This window comes from Anabrus simplex, chromosome 4, assembly GCF_040414725.1.
Source record: "Anabrus simplex isolate iqAnaSimp1 chromosome 4, ASM4041472v1, whole genome shotgun sequence".
Classification (NCBI taxonomy): Eukaryota; Metazoa; Arthropoda; class Insecta; order Orthoptera; family Tettigoniidae; genus Anabrus; species Anabrus simplex.
In genome coordinates, this window is record NC_090268.1 from 406820242 (window position 1) to 406828417 (window position 8176).

Genomic DNA, 8176 nt, shown 5'->3' on the forward strand with positions numbered 1-8176 from the left:
TCAGTTCAGGGATTTAGAAACAATATTTGCCCTAAGACCTATCAAGGACAAATGTATTCTAAATATGAGTCGTAGTGGAAATACATCCAGTAGTTTGTAGCACTCGCGTACATACGACGTAATTAAGGAAGAAAATAATACAGTTAAGAAAGTTGAAAGTAATAGAAAATGGATTATAACTGAGGACAGCCGGATAACGACAAATATGTAAATGCCAAGTGAATGTATTGGAAAATCAAATGCCCTTCAATAAATTATGCTAGTGTGAGTTACGGATAAAATAAAGCGGTAACAGAGGAGAAATTTAGGTCCAGTGATTCTTAGGTAAACAAATAATAAGAAGATAACTAATGGTGTTATTACTTAATCTATTCGAGGGCAGTTATATCATCCAACGATATTCTGCCAATATCCCGCAGACAGGCCGATTGACGCCTCTTTTGCCTTCTACCCAAGGAACAACCACGAATTTAAAAGCATGATGAGGAAAATGGCAATATGTTACTTCCCTGCTGGCATGCAGTCAGAGACGTTGCCATGGTAACCTGTAGGTTCGTTGTCGGTCTGTCGGTCACTCAATGCAGAGCATGATACCAGCGGAAAATTGTAAATTTCTCCGTCATGTGAAGAGTAAGGTAAATTATGAACTTAACAAAAGTTGTTTATAATGAAGAGACGTTTCACGTACGGTAAACTAAGTTTACAGAAAATCAATAGTATAAGAGAAAATGGAGGAAAACCATTCTCGTTTTCCTATAAACCCTCCGTCTGTTCAAAGATTTTAAAATGATATGCATATCGAAACCTTCCCCGGGATGAGTATACTCTAAATATGAAGTTTGGTTGAGATCTATCCAGCCGTTTCGACGTGATGGTGGAAAAACCATTCTGGTTTTCCTATAAACCCCCCGTGTATTCAAAGATTTTAAAATGATATGCATATCAAAACCTTCTCCAGGATGAGTATACTCTAAATATGAAGTTTGTTTGAGATCTATCCAGCCGTTTCGACGTGATGGTGGAACAGACAAACAGACAGACAAACAGACAAACAAACAGACACGAAACGTAAAAACCACCGATTCGGTCTTGAGTTGACCTAAAACGGATAAATATCTGAAAAATTGGCAAAACAAAACAAATTACAGACAGCGGACCCCCTACAATTTTATTTATATAGATTGTTTATCAAGCTTTTTCTTAAATATTTTCAACGAACTTGGAAATTTATCGAACATTTCCCTTGATAATTTATTCCAGTCCCTTCCTCCTCATCCTATAAATGAATATTTGCCCCAACCTGTCCTATTCAAATCCAAATTTATCTTCATATTATGATCTCTCCTAATTTTAAAAGCTCCAGTCAAGCTTATTCTTCTACTTATGTCATTCCACGCCTGCTCACCACTGATAGCTCGAAACATATCACATATTGAAATAATAACAATAAGTTAATTTATTAATTTATTAATTTGACCACCTAATCAATACAATAAATCTTGTCTTTGTTGAATTACATTGACATGTTAATAATAATAATAATAATAATAATAATAATAATAATAATAATAATAATAATAATAATAATAATAATAATAATAATAATAATAATTTTGTGTGGCTATTACTAGCCGACTGCAGCCCTTGTAAGGCAGACCCTCCGATGAGGGTGGGCAGCATCTGCCATGTGTAGGTAACTGCGTGTTATTGTGGTGGAGGATAGTGTTATGTGTGGTGTGTGAGTTGCAGGGATGTTGGGGACAGCACATACACCCAGCCCCTGGGCCATTGGAATTAACCAATTAAGGTTAAAATCTCCAACCCGGCCGGGAATCGAACCCGGGACCCTCTGAACCGAAGGCCAGCACGCTGACCATTCAGCCAACGAGTCGGACACATGTTAATTAAAATGGTACATGTTTCACCTTACATACAGGCATCATCAGCCATGGGTTTAACCTTGAAATAAAATCAGGCACCTGATTTACATATAGCAATTAGCAATTAGAATTAGATAATGACGAGAATGACGATCTAAATCATATTTTTTAAAACATAATGTTGAATAAAATAATGTTGACAGATGTTTCCCTAAGATAAAAGTCAAAAGTCAATAGCATATGTTAATGTTGTGGTTCACTTTGATGAAGAAACGAGGTTGTAGTTGAAGGTTAATATACAATGTTTATATTGGACCTCTATGGACCATCTCATTTGATATGATGCTATAACGTTGTTAAGAATATGGGTTTATTGAATGCTGGTCGAAAAGGCAATGTGACAGTTGAATGTAGCTAACGTGTTTTTTCAAGTCTCTTCGGGGTTATTTTATAAATTAGTTTTTTATTTATATGTAAATCAGGTGCCTGATTTTATTTCAAGGTTAAACTGATGGCTGATGATGCCTGTATGTAAGGCGAAACATGTACCATTTTAATTGACATGTCAGTGTAATTCAACAAAGACATGATTTATTATATTGATTAGGTGGTCAAATTAATAAATTAACTTATTGTCTTATTGTTATTATTTCAATAAAATATCATCAATAGGGATCATAAATGATATTTATTACATGTAACATATCACATAGCCGAGCATCTCATCTCCTTACTCCCAAGTCTTCCTAGCCCAAAGTTTGCAACATTCTAGTAACCCTACTCCTTTGTCGGAAATCACCTAGAACAAATCGTGCTGCTTTCCTTTGAATTTTTTCCAGTTCTCGTATCAAGAAGTCCTGGTGAGGGTCCGATACACTGGAGCCATACTCTATGGTTTTATCAAAGACTTATATGCCCTCTCCTTTACATCCTTACTAGTTAGAACTACTGCACTAGCCTTATGTTACTCCGCCGGTGAGTATGCCTGTCCAGTGTGGTACAAATTTGCCCACGCAAAACAGATTGATGTGGCACTCAATGAAAGTTGTATAATAATTACTGGTGTCCTGAAGCCAACTCCTCTCGAGAAAATCAATTACCTTGCCAGTATTGCTCCTTGTGATGTCAGGGGAGAGGTTGTTGCTAATAACGAAAGGCTTAAAACAAATTTAATGCCTTCACATCCACTCTTTGGATACCAACCTGCCCAACGAAGACTGAAGTCCAGGAAAGCCTTTTAACATCTTCATAAAACCTGGAAGTATCATCAGACAAACTCAGGATTACCAATTGGAAACAAAAGACCCCTGGCCTCTTGAAATGGATGTAACCACAGGAAGTGTTGCCTCCTGGTCACACTGAGGACTGGTTAACATGGAGGTCCTTAAACAGACTTAGGTCTGGAGTGGGTAACCAGGGCAAATCTACAAAAATGGAACTTCCCCATCGATAAGGCCTTTTGTGACTGTGGTGAACTTCAGACCACTGAACACCTGCTATGCTGCTCCCTGTGTCCATCAAACTGCACAATAGAATACTTGGTGTTGGCCAATCCAAATGCCCTTGAAGTGGCCAAATTTTGGGCCGAATTGGTGCAACATCTGTATGGAATATATTGTTGAAGAAGAAAGATCCTTACTACAACCCCTAAATACTCTCATAACCATGTGAAGAGATCTGTAACCTTTCTTAACTACTTTGTTAATATGACCCAATGAAGATCATTTCTTCTATTAACACCTAGGTACTTACATTGTTCCTCATGAGGTACTATCACCCCATCAACACAATAATTAAAACTGAGAGGACTTTTCCTCCTGGTGAAACTTACAACTTGACTTTTCTTACCATTGTCTGCTGTCCATCTCACTACATTGTTTAAGTCCCCTTGCAGCCACTCACAATCCTGCAACTTGTTTACTACTCTATACAGTATAACATTATCTGCAAATATCCTTATCTGTGATTCCAGATCTTTACTCACATCATTTATGTATATAAGAAAACATAAAGGTCCAATAATACTGCCCTGCGGGACCCCCTTCTTAATAATTACAGTAGGGACCAATGACTTAGATTTTAGGCCCCTTTAAACAACAAGTATCATCATCATTATTAATCATTACAGGATCAGATAATGCTTCACCTACTATAATTCTCGGAGTTCTATTTTCTAGAAATGTAACCACCCATTCAACCATTCTTTTGTGTAGTCCAATTGTCAGTAATCTCCCATGATCTACCCTATCAAAAGCCTTGGATAGGTCAATAGCGATACAGTCCATTTGACCTCCTGGATTTAAAATATTTGCTATATCTTGCTGGAATCCTACAACTGGAGCTTTGCTGGAATAATCTTTCCTAAACCCGAATTGCCTTCTATCAAACCAGTTAGTAATTTTGCAGACATGTGTACTGTAATATAATCAGAAAGAATGCTTTTCCAGAGGTTAAAAACTACACGTCAAGCTGACTGGCCTGTAATTTTCCGCTTTGTGTTTGTCCCCCTTTCCCTTGTACACTGGGATTACTATTACAACTCTCTATTCATTTGGTATAGCTCCTTCATGCAAACAGTTATCAAATAAGTACTTCAGATATGCCACTATATCCCAACTCATGGCCTTTAATATATCCCCAGAAATCTTATCAATCCAGCTGCCTTTCTAGCTTTCAAATTTTGTATTCTTTTATTTGTCTTTATTATCATAGGTAAATTTCAGTATTTTACCATTATTAGTCGCCACCTCTATCAGGACATATGATTGATAATGGTCATTTTTTTTCTACAATAGATCAAGATATGGAAACTCTTTACTTTGGTAACAAAGGCAAATTACTCAATATTTACAAAAAATTTATTGACATTGATCAAAAGCAAAACCCAACCCTTAGTCTGAATGAAATCTCTGATAAAATGAACACCCTACTTGATATATTTTTTCCAATACATCAAACCAAAAATATCCAGTCCATAACCATTTTTATATCCTCGACCTCTCATATTATTATTATTATTATTATTATTATTATTATTATTATTATTATTTCTTTGTTATGGTCACCTAAGCAGTGCAATTTAACTTATTTTGCTGATGTCATTGCCTTTTTCTTCTCCCAAAATCTCTTCACCTTCTCGCTGTGGCTTTTCTTGTGATCTTCTGACCAAGTTTTGTTGGTGGTAGTGCTTGGATGATGTTTAAAGCGGTGATTGTTGACTAATTTTCTGAACTTAGATCTGTCTAACACAGTGTCATCTGTGATGCCTATTTCCTGAGGATCTTTTCCAACTTCGAGCAGCCAATTGTTTTTTACTTTCATTAGTAAGGCTAGGTTCAGAATTCTTTTGGACAATCTCTCTGATTATACTCATTCTGAGAATATGTCCATAAAAATTCAAACATCTTTTCCTAAATGTGTCTGAAATTTTCTCGGAATGTTGGGGTACAGGTCATGAGATTTCCTTATCATCCAAATTCCCCCTGTACAGACTGGTCCCAAAATTTTCCTTAATATTTTTTCTTTCTTGCTTTTTTACATCTTTAATCAATTATCTGCCCCCAGTGATCAGTGTTTCAGATGCGTATAGTACTTCAGGCTTGATTACAGCGTTATAATGTCTTAATTTTGCATTTCGAGATATAGATTTTTTATTATATCTGCTCCAAATGAGTCGGTATGCTCTTTGTCGTTTAGCGACCCTTTCTTTGTTTGCTTCATGATTTAGTCCTGAAGGTTGGATGACTTCTCCCAGGTATTTGAATTTAGAATATTATTATCATCATCATCATCATCATCATCATCATCATCATCATTAACATGTGAAGAGGTCTACATTTATAAACAAGAAGATACCACATTTGATGCAACTACCTTTCAACTATAAACTTTACATTCTTCTCAACTAGACTATTGCATGGATGCCCTGCAGCAGCTCAAGTGTGAAGTTCTCATTTTTGGTGTATTTAGTCTTAATATTATATATTTAGCCATCTAGTGGTGACTTTAAGAACTTTTCATCAAAGAACTTAGTAATACATATTTAGCCATCTTGTGGTGAATTTATGAACTTTTTATCAATGAGTTCCAATATTTGTTTTGAATTGTCTCAATTACCAATACTGCACAGTATTAGTGGCATGCAGTTCGCGCTGGGTCCCGGTGGTGAGTAGACGTGTGGTTCTAGGCGCTAGCATGTTACTGTGCGTGGTGTGCAAGTCGTTATCGGACTCGGTTTTGTGTTTCATTCTTTCTCTCTCTTATTGGGAGTGGTGAGAGAGTTTTGTGATTGTTATATTTGTTGAACTCCCACCTCACTCCTGGCCTTATGGAGGAGTCAAGTGGGGGAGATAATATGGAGGAGGAGCCTGTAGTAGTAGACAGTCGAGAAATATCTATGGATGACACTATTGTGCTTAATGATAAAACCCTACCGAAATCTAATTCTGCTCTCCTTACTAATACCGGTTCCTCTGTTCAAAAACCTGCAGTACCGACATATGATGCCCGTCATACAGGTCCGTATATAGTTTTCGTGGAAGCCATTGACGGCAGTAGAAAACTAGGTACTATACATCTAATGTCTCTTGGAAAAAAAATTTTTGACCGGAAATTTGAGGGTGTTTCCCTAATTTCTCGTAGAGGTAGACACCGAATACAAATTGAGTTTCAGACACGAACCCAGGCCAATCAGTTCCTAACTAACCCTATTTTAAAGGAAAAGCATCTAAAAGCTTTTATTCCCTCAGCGTCTCTCTTTAAGGTTGGCGTGATCCGAGGGGTAGATAGGGATTTGACCGAAGATGAAATCTGCAATTTTTCTGAAACATCCGTACCAATAGTAGGAGTTAAGAGGATGAACAGATGCTTCACGCAGGACGGAAAAGTCACATATATTCCAACAGGTACCATTAAGTTTTCGTGGCCAGACGCTACCTTCCTTCATTTCGATTTATAGGGTTCGAACCCTTGTTGAACCTTTTGTGTTTCAACCTACTATTTGTAGAAAATGTCAGCGCTATGGCCATACAAGGAAAAATTGCAGAGCCCAAAACCCTAGATGTGCCAATTGCTCCCTCAATCATGAAACCCAAGAATGTACGGATTCTCGTAGACAATGTATAAACTGTTCTGGGGAACATTCAGTGGGGTCCCTTCACTGCCCCGAACACAAACGCCAACAAGAATTGAAGAGAAAGCAGGCTATGGAAGTCCCTATTTTAAACTCTGAGTCATTTTTCTCACCCGTCGAAAATCGGTTCGGCCCACTCTTGTCCCTCCAACAATTTCCTTCTCTCCCGCGAACTTCTCCAGTTCTTCAACCACAGCTGTCCCGGAAAAGAAAATTCACGGCAGTTGTTACATCACCTCCGCCTCGACATGATCATACACCAGGTTACGATGTTCAGGGCCATCGTGCTATCCTACACATGCCTTCCTCTCCCACGAGTGCAATACCTCCCATGTCTTCTGTCCCTGGGAAGAGCATACAGGTTCCTCCCAGGCGGGTTGATTCTACTGATCATTTGTCCCAAGAACAAGTCCGGGACTCTACTCCAATAACTGCCACAATTACAGCTATTTCGGATAAAATATCTGCTTATGCTAGGGCAGCGGAAACAATTCTAAATGGTCCAAACTACTCCTAACTATGCGGGAGGAAGTACTGGTTCTGCTCAATTCATTAGCACTCTCTGTCTCCCCTCATGATAATTCTCCAGTGGAACGCACGTAGTGTCGTACATAAGAGACACGAACTATTTTTACTGATTGATTCATATCATCCTCATGTAATTTTGATTAGTGAAACTTGGTTGGCTCCAACCAAACAATTTCACATACCAAACTATACTTGTATTTGCCATGACAACTACGGTTACGATGGGGCTTGCATTTTGGTAGCTAACAACGTACAATTCTATTTGACACCTTTGCATTATAGAATACCGGGTACACAGGTGGTAGCCATTGTGGTGTATAATATACATTTTATTTCTATTTATTGCCCACCGAAAATCGAAGGCACATATTCGAATTGGGAAAAAATTTTCGCGCAACTTCCGCACCCCTTTATCCTCGGGGACAACCTAAACGGGCACCATCAGAGCTGGGGATGCGAGGTCTCGTGTCCAAAAGGGAACAAAATAGCTAAAATAGCGGCCTTATATCATTTACGCATTTTGAATGACTGCTCCCCTACTCAAGTGACATCTCCTCTTAGAAATAAGAGTGCTGTCGATTTAACCATCTGTACTAGTGATCTGGCACATAGAATAGAATGGGAGGTTGTTAAAGTC